General features: G+C 48.3%; 1 protein-coding gene across 2 annotated transcripts in view; it reads left to right on the top strand.

The window, feature by feature from the left end:
* Positions 1–13977, top strand: part of LOC147701323 (uncharacterized) — a 104689-nt gene that overhangs the window by 4560 nt on the left and 86152 nt on the right. The window lies entirely within an intron of this gene.

The following is a 13977-nucleotide window of genomic DNA, read 5'->3' as shown; positions in this document are numbered from 1 at the left end:
CCCGCTCAAACAGAACTTTAAATGGCGAGCCCGTCATTGAGGGCATTTTAAGCAAAGATAGGATTTGCTCCGTTTGTAGCAACTATTATGAATCACTTTGCAACCGAACGTTGACACTGTTTATTAGTGAACGAGGTCCTTTTGCACACTGTTTTGAAACATAATAAGCAGTGGAAGTGCTCCCACAACGAGAGGCCAACACTTGTGTGAATTGAACCCTGGGGATACCAGAATGTGAGCTGCCGGGCGAGGGTGAAGTGGACAGTGTCAGAGGCCTGCCATTCGCCCGCGGACTGATAGCGGCGCAGTGTGGGGCACGTCACTGCAATATCATAGCGAACAGCGAGGAGAGACACCCCTGAATAATCCCACTATTGAGGGGCAGGCCTGTGTTACTACGGCAGCCCCAGCCATTGAATTCGGCTGCCCTGTTGCTACTGCAACGTTCATTGCGATGTTCAGGTCATTACAGAGGCCCAGCGGGCTGGTGGGATGGGGGATGTGCTTTTGCTGGGTTTGTGTGAGCCTGTGGTGGTGCAAGTCGGGGTCTGCTGGTGCCCCGAGCTGCAGTGCGCTGCAGCAGTGACAGTACTGTTGCCCATGACCAGTACAGTTTATGTCACTCTGGACACCGGTGGAGGCAGGACGACAAAAAAACATTTGAAGCAGACCTTCAAGCAGAAAGTGAGAGCCGCGCGCCACAATTCTCGACTGTAGCTATCCGCACTGGTTGTATGGGTAACTAATGTGAGAGAAACAACATGCAGCCAACCACAGAGTTATATTACATACAATTAATTTGTGACAGTTATCGACGGGTGGGTTTATCAGTAAAATTCAGGCCTAACGGTCTCACAGCATAAGTAAAGGGGAGTAGTGACTGCATGATGATTAATAAAAACCGCCTCTGTGAGATATTACATTCCATGCGTGTGCACTCAAGATGGAAACGCCCAAACACATCGCCACATGTCTCCAGTGTAAATAAAAAAAACACACACCTGCGCTCAACGTTCATTGTGAAACCAGCATTCCTATCGCCTGAAAAAAACGAGCTGTATTCGTGGAAACTCTGTCATTAGCTGACAGTTCTATCTAAGCCAAGAACACTAAAAACAAGTTCATGTTGTAGGGTGCTGCCGTGCTGCCCACGGCGACCCGGAAGCTCTTAGCCGGCCGGCCAATCCGGTCGCGGCCGACCGGAAGTCCCGCCTCCCGAGGTCCGCGAGCTGCCGGCGCATGGAGCGCCCTGCCGGCACGGGTCCCCAGGAGGGGGCCGTGGAATAGGAGGAGTGTGGCGCCTGTTGCGGGGCTCCTCGGACCTGAGGGAGCCCCGATTGAGAAGAGGAGCGCCGCGCCGTGAGGAGCGGAGCGCGAGAGGAGCCCGCCGGAAGAGCGCAGTCGGTGAGTGGGGCCCAGAGCTAAAGTGAAGTGTGTGCGTGCCTGTGTGTATGCCTGGGAGGGGTGGGGGAGGGTGGGGGATGGGGGGGGAGTGTGTGCGCGCGTGTGTTGGCTAGGGAATGTGTGTGCGCATGCGTGACTGTGTGATTGAGAGAGAATGCGAGGTAGGGGATAGTGTGCCTGTATGTGTGCCTGTATGTGTGTCGTATGCCTGCATGTGCATGCGCGCGCCTGTGTGTGTGTGTGCGTGCGTGCATGCAGAGGGGTGGGGGCTGCCTGTGTGTATGTGTGAGCAAGGGATTTCATTCGCGCATGCGCAGCTACCAGACGCTCGCTCCCGAGGTGAAATCTGACCTCGTCAAAGCGCGCGTCTGGTAGCTGTCCACATTCCTAAATACGGGCCACAATAGGTCTGAAGCAGACACCCTCAATGCTCACGCATTGAGCGTAGGTCTGCTCGACCAAAAAAACGTGTACGTAGGTTGGCATGAGAATAGAACTTTACTGGTTTCGGTGTAAATCTTTGAGAGACATCATTGTTATGAAAACGTGTCGGATGGGTTTTCAAAGTGTTAATTCTTTCATATATCTTGTCAGTTGACTTTGCATGAAGCATCCGAATTCAATGAGATGTGAGAGCTTTAGGAAGAGCTTGTTTTAATTTTTTTCTATCATTTTGAGTTCATCAAGTTGGCGAAACTCCCATATTCAGCATGGTTGAACCGTTTTTTCAGGGTAATAGTAGGGCAGAATGAGCATTGTTAGAGGAAAGACAGTTCCAAGGGAGATGAAGAGCGCCTTTTGTTGTGTGAAGAAAATGCTTTTTGGTATATGAAAATCACCTTTACAGAGATTTCGACTTTAGTGAATCATTTCAAATATGTAAATGTTATAATTAAGCTACAGTTCCTATTTAAAATACATTTTTCGATTTGCTTAAAACAGTGTTTGACCACTATGCAGGAAATCTAGCAGGTACGCAGCATGTTGAGATTAGTGTTGTCTTGTCACATTCTGTGCACATACATTAAGTCAAAACAATTTGATGTGCTCATAACTTTGCTGCTGTTTGACAGATCTGTATGAACGTTGAGATTACAGAATTGAGCGTAACATACGAACAGGTCACCACATGACAATGGATTTATTAAATGCTAACCTATGAGTAAATCAGGCCATCTGGCTATAGATGCCTCTGCAGGCTCACACCACAAACACAAGCAGTTTGATAGGAAGGGGCTAGGGTTATGCTGGTCAGAGATCAGGAATGGTGACCAGAGCTTGCTGTAAGCTCAGTAGAGCAGAGGCAGATGTAGTTCCTTGCAATAGGTGAAGCTGTGACTCCATTGCCCACCATGCATGGTTGAAGGCTGTACGTATCTGCCCTTGTGGCACATGGACTTGAGATGAGCTTTGCCATAAACCCTTCTGTTAGAGCCGGCTATACATGGCCTGGTTGCATGGAGGCTGCTGAAGACCCTGAACAAGCTGCGGCCGGTGCAGGTAAGAGGCCTGAAGTACCCTTTAGATGCACCACAAGCTGGAGAATATCTACAATGATATTACTGGCAGCGGGATGGCCTGCTGCACATGATGGCTGTATGCAGGAGGCTTTAGGGCATATGGATGGTGCAGGGCCTGCGTGCAGGCTAGACGCTGCGCTTAGATCCTACCCACACAGCCACATTTCAAATGCTGTGGGTTTGGTGGAACAAGAGCAGGTGCAGGGCTGACCCTCTGGCCTAACCACTGGCTGGGTATAGCCTAGCCTAGCTGCCGGCCTAGGCACTGAAGCTGCAGAACGCGTCCCAACAGCCTGCACTGTGGGCTCCGTAATATCATCAGTTATGTCATTTAAAATCTCTTGAGTGATGTCATTGATGATGTTGTTTGGGTTGTCAGTAGTGATTGCATATATTACGTCACAAGCATTAAATGGTGTCCAAACATCATTCTCCTACTATGATCTCTGTAAGATCCTTTCTTGACTCTTCTATCCTCTATACCTTATTGACTCACCCCAAACCTACTACCATGGTCCCCATACCCCTTTCTAGACTCTTGACTCCTCTATCTCACCTTGACTCACCCCAAACCTCATTTTACCACTATGATCCCCAAAGTAACACTTCCTAGACACTTTCCTCCTCTATCCCTCCTTTGACTCATCTCAAATCTCATATAACTAATATGATCTCCCAAATTACACTATCTACACTCTGCCTTCCTCTATCCCTCCTTTATTCTATTCAATCAAACTAACAGAATCACATGTCCCTCACTCAAATTAACAACTTATTTTCCCCTATACTAATCCTTTCAGTTCCGGAGTAGAGTGATAAATGCCAAAAAGTGTTCCAACTCCTTATCAGGTGTAATAAGTGCTATATGATTATAAATACAGTTACAATTAAAAGTTTTAATGTCTTTTCTTTGGGCTTATTCCCCAGGAAACATAGGATTGTTGTTTGAGTATTTGTGGGGACGGCTGCACTTCTTGCAGCCCCCATAACACCTAAATACATACTGGTGGTGCCAATGAGCAGGTTGAGTTAAAGACAAAGGTCCTTGACAGAAAAAATGAACACTTCAATAATTATAGGCCACAATATGCGCTATAATGAAAAAAAGTCCAGCCGGACCTTAGAATGTATTCAATGTTTGAATATATTAAATCAGACGAACTAACAATGAAACAGTGGGACACAATCCTGCATCCACAATGCTACACACACATAAGACAATACATAAAATTGGGGTATTTCAGGCATATGGAGAATTGGAGCAAAAAAGGGAAATTTACAATGCATTTGCTTCACATATGTGGGAAACACAAGGTTTTTAGGCACATAATATTACACTAGTGTTTAACCACATATTGTGTCGACGGCGTTTCGATCCAATTAATAATAATGGATCATCATCAGGATATTCATTGCTTGCTTGAATCAAAAGCCTATAATGAACAGGAAGGAAGGAAACATATAACAGAACATTAATCAACTGTGTAACTCATAGGAAAATAGTAATGCAACCTCATGCCAAGATTTTAGGTGCTAATCGTCATTCAAGTGCGTAGGTGTCAGGGAATCTGTGCCAACCATCCACGGCACCGTAGTGAAAAAACCATGCCGTGCTCGGAATATATATCATGAACATGATGTGTATAGATGGTGCCTATAGCATGCCAAGGTGGTATATAACAGGGTAGTGGAAGATAATACGCCGTTAGTGCACATGCCATATATGTGCAGCAAACCAGTTGGAATGTTATGCCAGGGCAAGTAATTACTTGGGCGCGGGATCTGATGAAGTAGAAACTGAGCTGACGTCCAATTGGAGCCTTGAGTTGATAAGGTAGACCTGGTTGAACAGTCATTTAGTAAGGTGCCTGAGGAAATGAGCAGGTTGAGGCACCACCATGCTGCCAAATGCATGCAAATCAGCCCATGCAGTGGATTATGGGGCGATTCTTGCCAGGAATAATGAATAATAAACAAGCAGCTCTGATGGCTCATTTTTTATGCTTCTCATTTATTTATTTATTTATTGTGGGTGTTCTGGTCCCATACGAGACACCCACAGTTTTCATTTTTGTTCTGGGCTGTGTGGGGTGACCCAGGGTCCCCATGGCTCCCAGCTCCTTGCAAGTGACCACATTCTATGGAGCTGCACCAATGCTGGGAATACTATATTCTTTTTTTCATCCATGGGCTGCCCTAGTGCCCATCTGAACCACCCCAAAGCATTGTTAATATTGAGATCTGCAGGCTGATCCCAGGGCCCTCCTAGCTCCGCTGGTTCCCTGAAAGTGGCTCCAATTCGTGGGCCATGGAGGAGCCAGTCACTTTTGTTAACATTTTCTTTTATCTCTGAGGTGGCCTGGTGCCCACCCTGGACAATCATCAACATTATTTTGTCCTGGTTGCAGAGTGAACCAACATTGTTCCAGCCAGAAGGGAGCAGATTTTCTTTCTCTTCCTGCTGAGTGGGAGCAATTCTGTTTCCCTACCTGCCAGAGCATGTGCAGGGTAAAACAGTTGTGCTCTCACCCTGAGGGAGCCTTTCTGCTTTGACAGGGTGAGAGCTCAGAATTCTTCCCTGCCTGCACCTTAACAAAATCAATGATGTCCTGGGGATTGGAGTCACTGTGGGAAAGGGATTGGGCACTGTCCCTGGCACTGGACCCAGTATGGGACTCCCTATCTACGGGGTCCTCACTATCTACTGGTGTCCCTGTCCTATCATTTTCTCCCTCCTCCTTAGACTCCTCAGGGCTCCCCTCAGACACACCACCCTCTTCTCGTGCAGCAGGGCACTCTTCTCCTCATCGCTCTCACGTTCCCATTCATCCTTTTGCCATTGGATCAGGTTTTCCCTAAGTTTTGACTGGGTGTCTGACCCACTCACTGCTATGTCTCTCTCTTCACAGAACTCTACCAACTCCCACATACTGTACCTAAACAGACCATAAAAATTAAAAGCAGACTCCATTTTGGCGGGACGCTCAGAGACACGTGCAACACAGGAGACCTAGGTGCAATAGCTGCAACAGGGGTACAAAATAAAAAAATTACACTTTTAGGAGAATAACAAAATAGAACTCAGAAACAATAATCTCCAAACACGTGATTATCTAAATGCAGAGTTTGTAGTGCAACCAGTTGTCGCTGTGGTACTGCGCAAACACACGTCCTATCCTCACCACTGACAAAAAAGAAATGGGATCTCTAGTTGGCTAGGGCTTGTGCCAAAGCCAGGCAGAGACTACCACTCTAGTCAGGGCAAGGGAGTTACACGCCAAAGATAACCCCTGCTCACCCCCTTTGTAGCTTGGCATGAGCAGTCAGGCTTATCCTGGTCGCAATGTGTAAAGCGTTTGCGCAACACCCACACAGCAGCAACACACTAGGCTCACCACAAAAGCAACTTCACAAAACGTTATATCAAAAATAGCCTTTGTATGGTCAAAACACATTAGAGCATAATCACACAATGTACACTGTGCCAACTGGCACTAGGCAGTATTTACAGGGGACAAATTACACACGACAGGGCCAATGGGGCCACTGTCAACACCATGACAAATCACCAGTTGTAAATGTAGCACAAATAGTAAATGTAGAGCACAACCAGTAACTACTGGCAAAATACTGAACTGAGAACTAGCTCCAGTAACATAAAATATAGGATGCCTAAATCATGTCAGGCATGACTCAAATTAGCATAGACCACATGAATCACCTTAGGCAATAATTAGTATGAACACAGTATGCCCCAATCGGGGGCTCAATACACTGAAGCTGGCCCTAGGCCAACTTGCCTCTCACAGGGGCTCAAATGCCCTATGTTCTGCAGAGTCAGGGCTGGCTGCACATGCTGCAAAGTAAAAGTGCACAATGAACTTGCCTAAACATAGCAGCTGCCCACTAATTGCTGGGCACCTGTGAAAATGAGCACATGCACCGAGATGCCCCCTGAGCCCCTCTCTGAGACTCTAAATGAAACTGCCCCCCAAAGTTGCAGCTTTCTGCGCTCTCGCAGGGCAGCTGGAAAAACCACCAAACAAGCACTGCACTACACGTGCTAAAAGTGGCCCATGGGCACTCCTAGAACAATGGAGCAAAACGTTGTGCTGCCCATTGTCGGACAGGGCAGCTGAGAGAGAAGCCAGCACAAACAAGGTGCACGTTGGGAGTCCCGCTCTGGGACTCAGAAATGAACCCAAAACTGCCAAAGACGTTGCTGCTGTCCACCTCAGTGGTGTAGCTGGGGAAATAAAGAGGTACTCCTCCTTAGCTCCCTTCGCCTGAGCTCCAATGCGGGGCTTAGATTCAGCCCCCGAAAGAAAGCAGCACGGGCACCACTGTGCCTGGGGGAGCCCCTCTTGGGGGACTCTTAGAAACAAATACCCCCAACGTTGGATCGGCCCGCTCTCCTGCTGGCTGCTCGGTCAATGGGCACTCTCAGGCTGGAACCCGGGGCTCTCCTCAGGCCACGGGAGCCCCGCCCACATTGCTACTATAGGGTGGAAGACACCGGCAAGGTACCTTCACACACCACCCTTCATCAGATTCACAACTGTGCCCCACTCACCGGGATAGTCTACGGAGGCTCTCCAGACTTCACCCGAACCCCCTCCTGGGATCCGGGACTCCTCTAACAGGCTCTTGGGCAGGATCACGAAGGCGAGGTGGGCTCCCGCTGGACCCACTCGCTCCTGCTTGTGGCCACATGTAGGGCTCTCTTGTTCCTCCAGGAGCCCCGCTGACAACAGCCGCACCTCTATGCTTCCGGCCGCACCTCTCTGCCTCCGGCCGCTGGTCAGCCCACCCACAATCCGGCCTTCAGAATGCCGGTCTTCTGGTTTCGCCGATGCTCACGGTAGCTGGCGGCGATTGTCTTCTTAGGGAAAATGCGGGGTAAGCTCCCGCAACGTAGAACAGCAAGAAGGCGGGGTGAGCTCCTGCCTAAGAAAAGGCACAACTGCGGGGTGGGCACCCACTGGTTAAAAACGAGCAACAGAGGCTGCAAAAATGCCGGGTGGGCTTCCGAAAAATAAAGGGCAGTGTAGGAGGATCACACACGTTGCAGCTTCATTGCTGCAAACCACCAGCTCTCATTTAAATAAAAGTCAATAGCACTCAGAAATACAAAAGATATAGTGCTGTCCACACACTTAGTCCAAAGTCCAGCCGGACCTTAGAATGTATTCAATGTTTGAATATATTAAATCAGACGAACTAACAATGAAACAGTGGGACACAATCCTGCATCCACAATGCTACACACACATAAGACAATACATAAAATTGGGGTATTTCAGGCATATGGAGAATTGGAGCAAAAAAGGGAAATTTACAATGCATTTGCTTCACATATGTGGGAAACACAAGGTTTTTAGGCACATAATATTACACTAGTGTTTAACCACATATTGTGTCGACGGCGTTTCGATCCAATTAATAATAATGGATCATCATCAGGATATTCATTGCTTGCTTGAATCAAAAGCCTATAATGAACAGGAAGGAAGGAAACATATAACAGAACATTAATCAACTGTGTAACTCATAGGAAAATAGTAATGCAACCTCATGCCAAGATTTTAGGTGCTAATCGTCATTCAAGTGCGTAGGTGTCAGGGAATCTGTGCCAACCATCCACGGCACCGTAGTGAAAAAACCATGCCGTGCTCGGAATATATATCATGAACATGATGTGTATAGATGGTGCCTATAGCATGCCAAGGTGGTATATAACAGGGTAGTGGAAGATAATACGCCGTTAGTGCACATGCCATATATGTGCAGCAAACCAGTTGGAATGTTATGCCAGGGCAAGTAATTACTTGGGCGCGGGATCTGATGAAGTAGAAACTGAGCTGACGTCCAATTGGAGCCTTGAGTTGATAAGGTAGACCTGGTTGAACAGTCATTTAGTAAGGTGCCTGAGGAAATGAGCAGGTTGAGGCACCACCATGCTGCCAAATGCATGCAAATCAGCCCATGCAGTGGATTATGGGGCGATTCTTGCCAGGAATAATGAATAATAAACAAGCAGCTCTGATGGCTCATTTTTTATGCTTCTCATTTATTTATTTATTTATTGTGGGTGTTCTGGTCCCATACGAGACACCCACAGTTTTCATTTTTGTTCTGGGCTGTGTGGGGTGACCCAGGGTCCCCATGGCTCCCAGCTCCTTGCAAGTGACCACATTCTATGGAGCTGCACCAATGCTGGGAATACTATATTCTTTTTTTCATCCATGGGCTGCCCTAGTGCCCATCTGAACCACCCCAAAGCATTGTTAATATTGAGATCTGCAGGCTGATCCCAGGGCCCTCCTAGCTCCGCTGGTTCCCTGAAAGTGGCTCCAATTCGTGGGCCATGGAGGAGCCAGTCACTTTTGTTAACATTTTCTTTTATCTCTGAGGTGGCCTGGTGCCCACCCTGGACAATCATCAACATTATTTTGTCCTGGTTGCAGAGTGAACCAACATTGTTCCAGCCAGAAGGGAGCAGATTTTCTTTCTCTTCCTGCTGAGTGGGAGCAATTCTGTTTCCCTACCTGCCAGAGCATGTGCAGGGTAAAACAGTTGTGCTCTCACCCTGAGGGAGCCTTTCTGCTTTGACAGGGTGAGAGCTCAGAATTCTTCCCTGCCTGCACCTTAACAAAATCAATGATGTCCTGGGGATTGGAGTCACTGTGGGAAAGGGATTGGGCACTGTCCCTGGCACTGGACCCAGTATGGGACTCCCTATCTACGGGGTCCTCACTATCTACTGGTGTCCCTGTCCTATCATTTTCTCCCTCCTCCTCAGACTCCTCAGGGCTCCCCTCAGACACACCACCCTCTTCTCGTGCAGCAGGGCACTCTTCTCCTCATCGCTCTCACGTTCCCATTCATCCTTTTGCCATTGGATCAGGTTTTCCCTAAGTTTTGACTGGGTGTCTGACCCACTCACTGCTATGTCTCTCTCTTCACAGAACTCTACCAACTCCCACATACTGTACCTAAACAGACCATAAAAATTAAAAGCAGACTCCATTTTGGCGGGACGCTCAGAGACACGTGCAACACAGGAGACCTAGGTGCAATAGCTGCAACAGGGGTACAAAATAAAAAAATTACACTTTTAGGAGAATAACAAAATAGAACTCAGAAACAATAATCTCCAAACACGTGATTATCTAAATGCAGAGTTTGTAGTGCAACCAGTTGTCGCTGTGGTACTGCGCAAACACACGTCCTATCCTCACCACTGACAAAAAAGAAATGGGATCTCTAGTTGGCTAGGGCTTGTGCCAAAGCCAGGCAGAGACTACCACTCTAGTCAGGGCAAGGGAGTTACACGCCAAAGATAACCCCTGCTCACCCCCTTTGTAGCTTGGCATGAGCAGTCAGGCTTATCCTGGTCGCAATGTGTAAAGCGTTTGCGCAACACCCACACAGCAGCAACACACTAGGCTCACCACAAAAGCAACTTCACAAAACGTTATATCAAAAATAGCCTTTGTATGGTCAAAACACATTAGAGCATAATCACACAATGTACACTGTGCCAACTGGCACTAGGCAGTATTTACAGGGGACAAATTACACACGACAGGGCCAATGGGGCCACTGTCAACACCATGACAAATCACCAGTTGTAAATGTAGCACAAATAGTAAATGTAGAGCACAACCAGTAACTACTGGCAAAATACTGAACTGAGATCTAGCTCCAGTAACATAAAATATAGGATGCCTAAATCATGTCAGGCATGACTCAAATTAGCATAGACCACATGAATCACCTTAGGCAATAATTAGTATGAACACAGTATGCCCCAATCGGGGGCTCAATACACTGAAGCTGGCCCTAGGCCAACTTGCCTCTCACAGGGGCTCAAATGCCCTATGTTCTGCAGAGTCAGGGCTGGCTGCACATGCTGCAAAGTAAAAGTGCACAATGAACTTGCCTAAACATAGCAGCTGCCCACTAATTGCTGGGCACCTGTGAAAATGAGCACATGCACCGAGATGCCCCCTGAGCCCCTCTCTGAGACTCTAAATGAAACTGCCCCCCAAAGTTGCAGCTTTCTGCGCTCTCGCAGGGCATCTGGAAAAACCACCAAACAAGCACTGCACTACACGTGCTAAAAGTGGCCCATGGGCACTCCTAGAACAATGGAGCAAAACGTTGTGCTGCCCATTGTCGGACAGGGCAGCTGAGAGAGAAGCCAGCACAAACAAGGTGCACGTTGGAGTCCCGCTCTGGGACTCAGAAATGAACCCAAAACTGCCAAAGACGTTGCTGCTGTCCACCTCAGTGGTGTAGCTGGGGAAATAAAGAGGTACTCCTCCTTAGCTCCCTTCGCCTGAGCTCCAATGCGGGGCTTAGATTCAGCCCCCGAAAGAAAGCAGCACGGGCACCACTGTGCCTGGGGGAGCCCCTCTTGGGGGACTCTCAGAAACAAATACCCCCAACGTTGGATCGGCCCGCTCTCCTGCTGGCTGCTCGGTCAATGGGCACTCTCAGGCTGGAACCCGGGGCTCTCCTCAGGCCACGGGAGCCCCGCCCACATTGCTACTATAGGGTGGAAGACACCGGCAAGGTACCTTCACACACCACCCTTCATCAGATTCACAACTGTGCCCCACTCACCGGGATAGTCTACGGAGGCTCTCCAGACTTCACCCGAACCCCCTCCTGGGATCCGGGACTCCTCTAACAGGCTCTTGGGCAGGATCACGAAGGCGAGGTGGGCTCCCGCTGGACCCACTCGCTCCTGCTTGTGGCCACATGTAGGGCTCTCTTGTTCCTCCAGGAGCCCCGCTGACAACAGCCGCACCTCTATGCTTCCGGCCGCACCTCTCTGCCTCCGGCCGCTGGTCAGCCCACCCACAATCCGGCCTTCAGAATGCCGGTCTTCTGGTTTCGCCGATGCTCACGGTAGCTGGCGGCGATTGTCTTCTTAGGGAAAATGCGGGGTAAGCTCCCGCAACGTAGAACAGCAAGAAGGCGGGGTGAGCTCCTGCCTAAGAAAAGGCACAACTGCGGGGTGGGCACCCACTGGTTAAAAACGAGCAACAGAGGCTGCAAAAATGCCGGGTGGGCTTCCGAAAAATAAAGGGCAGTGTAGGAGGATCACACACGTTGCAGCTTCATTGCTGCAAACCACCAGCTCTCATTTAAATAAAAGTCAATAGCACTCAGAAATACAAAAGATATAGTGCTGTCCACACACTTAGTCCAAAGTCCAGGAGGCAAAAGCTGGGACCAGGCAGGCCAGCACACAGGGCCCTCCAGAAGGGAGGCGGCCCCTAGTGGCGGTTCCTTCTGGAGCCCAGCAACAGCAGCAGTCCCCCCTCAAGTCAGGAACAGCACAATATCATGGGGTCACAGCCCCTATATGTATACACCATTTTCTTTTGTGTCAGAGGACAGGGCTTGGGGGGACCAGTCAGAACTGGTTTAGTGGCGATATGGAGCACTTTGTTTTGCCCAGCTCCTCCCCCCTTTGTCAAGTGGGGGCTCACTGACCAGACACACAACAGGGGGGCAGAGCCAGCCTTGTGGAGGGAAGGCACAGCCCTATTCCGGTCCCAGGTGCAACTCCTCCCTCTCATCTGCATGCATATCTCTCTAGTCATCACTGGACTTACTCACCCTGTCTCCCAGAGTCAACCACACCATCCAGCCCCTGTCACTCACAAGCCAGACATGCAATTCACACCAGTCAGGCAGACACATAACACACAAAACTTCCAACTTCTAGGAGTGTCATTTCTCCACCAGTCACCATAAATCTGCGCACGCCATTGAGCAGCATTTCTTCTTACAAGTTCATACAAGTTCATACATACTAAACTCGCCCCTGCACTCCTCTCATACCAGGAGTTACCATGGACACACATATCCCCCATGCATTCCTATGGGAGGGAAGGCCACTCACCACACTCAGAGCGCGCACGCACTTTACCAGTGCGCATAGGCCAAAAACTGCTAATATCAGGTCACAGAAAAGGCAAAAAGTATAGGGGTGAAATTGCCAAAAGGGCCAAGTCCAACAGTGCCGGACTTAAAGGTTAGGGTCCCTTGAGCCATTCCATGGCTTGCGGGAGGGAGTCACATGCCCCCGTCCTCTAAGAGTCCTCAAATAAGTATAAACGGCAACAAGATATACATAGCTATATTTTTATATAAATAATTGCAGATCATGTGAAATATTTGAGAGGGTTATCCTATTAAAGTGAATGGAAATGTATCCACAGGTTTAGTGTGTTAAATTACTTCAAGTCCACAAACCCTATAAGATAATTTCACGGTGTCACAATGATTGTATGATGCCATCAATTATGTCATCAATTACGTATTTTGAGATACCATCAGTGATTTTATCATTAATGTCATTTAAAATGTTATCAGTGATGTAATGCGTGAGGTCCTAAGTAGTGCATGGATCAGATGCAAGTGATAGTAATCTTTTGTTTTGAATTTTGAATTTAAATTTAAAAAAACATTTTTTTACCTTACTTCTACTCTATCTATAGCCATCCTGATGCTGTGTGCAACTTCTGCAGGTGACAAACCGCTCACAGGTGCCCCACTTCTCCCTCTGTGCACAGCCTTCAGTGATGCGCAGTGTGATTTGTCTATGTGCCCAATCTACTGCCACCAGCCAACCTTCACAACTCATAGTCTATGGCCTGCACAACTGTGGTTAGGCTTTTCTCATTTCTGAAACTTTTTTGGGACTCTCACATGACCCCAGCGGGTCAGGGTGTGCCCACCTTACCTACTGTGTTGCGTTTGATATTTTTTAAATTTTGGGGGCTCAGGTTCCTCAGTCCTTTAATGACTGCCACATAATATTCTCCTTTGCTCCTTTGTATCATGGTACAATTTGCTCTCCCCTTAGTGTTGACTGTAGTGCTGACACCGCAGTAAACTCTGAAGGGAGCGCAAATTGTGTACTACATCTACCATGATGCAAAGGAGCAAACTTTTCTGGGTTATGATGTAGTGTCTGGCCATACTCTTTTCACTGCCCACGTTGGGCCCGATTCACAGAACGAACTTAAGA

The sequence above is a fragment of the Lissotriton vulgaris genome, chromosome 7 (assembly GCF_964263255.1).
Source record: "Lissotriton vulgaris chromosome 7, aLisVul1.2, whole genome shotgun sequence".
Lineage (NCBI taxonomy): Eukaryota > Metazoa > Chordata > Amphibia > Caudata > Salamandridae > Lissotriton > Lissotriton vulgaris.
This window is presented reverse-complemented; position numbering and strand designations above follow the sequence as displayed.